The sequence below is a fragment of the Sceloporus undulatus genome, chromosome 2 (assembly GCF_019175285.1).
Source record: "Sceloporus undulatus isolate JIND9_A2432 ecotype Alabama chromosome 2, SceUnd_v1.1, whole genome shotgun sequence".
Lineage (NCBI taxonomy): Eukaryota > Metazoa > Chordata > Lepidosauria > Squamata > Phrynosomatidae > Sceloporus > Sceloporus undulatus.
Window position 1 is genome coordinate 138,533,857 of NC_056523.1, and position 531 is coordinate 138,534,387.

Below are 531 nucleotides of genomic sequence, written 5' to 3' on the forward strand. Positions count from 1 at the left end.
ATAACATGACTTAGTGGAAAAGATGATAATGCTGGGAGAAATTGTAGGGCTCATTCACATTACAAAAAAAATCGGTTTTGAAACCGATTCAATCACGTGAAGTTCCTACTCACCCCGAATCTCACACAAGCGAATCCGGGGCTTGCACACCCGTTCCGTGTTAAATGGCCCCTAGCGCGGGTCTTTTGAAATCGGCGCAAATACCGTTTCTTTTTAAAAACCCCGGTTCCTGGGAATGAGAACTTTGGCCTCGATCACGATCAAGGCAAATTGAGGGAGGGATTTAGGTCAGAGGGTGGGCAAAGGGCAAGGCATTTCCTCCCCTCATTGGAGGGGAGGGGGAGGAGGAAAGAGCCCTGGGCAGAAGGGAGCAAGGGAAGGCATTCTTTAGGAGCCTCTTTTCCCTGCATCCCCTGCCCAAAGCCCTCTGTCGCTGGGCATTCCTTCCCTTGCAGGAGGATGAATGGAGCTCATGTCAGGCAAACCCCCCCCCTTTTCAAATGCAAACAATTTCTATTCCAGAATGTATGT

The 531-nt window shown here is 49.7% G+C and overlaps 1 protein-coding gene across 1 annotated transcript in view; it reads right to left on the reverse strand.

Annotated features, from left to right (window-relative positions):
• Positions 1-531, reverse strand: part of MYO15B (myosin XVB) — a 123,103-nt gene that overhangs the window by 36,436 nt on the left and 86,136 nt on the right. The window lies entirely within an intron of this gene.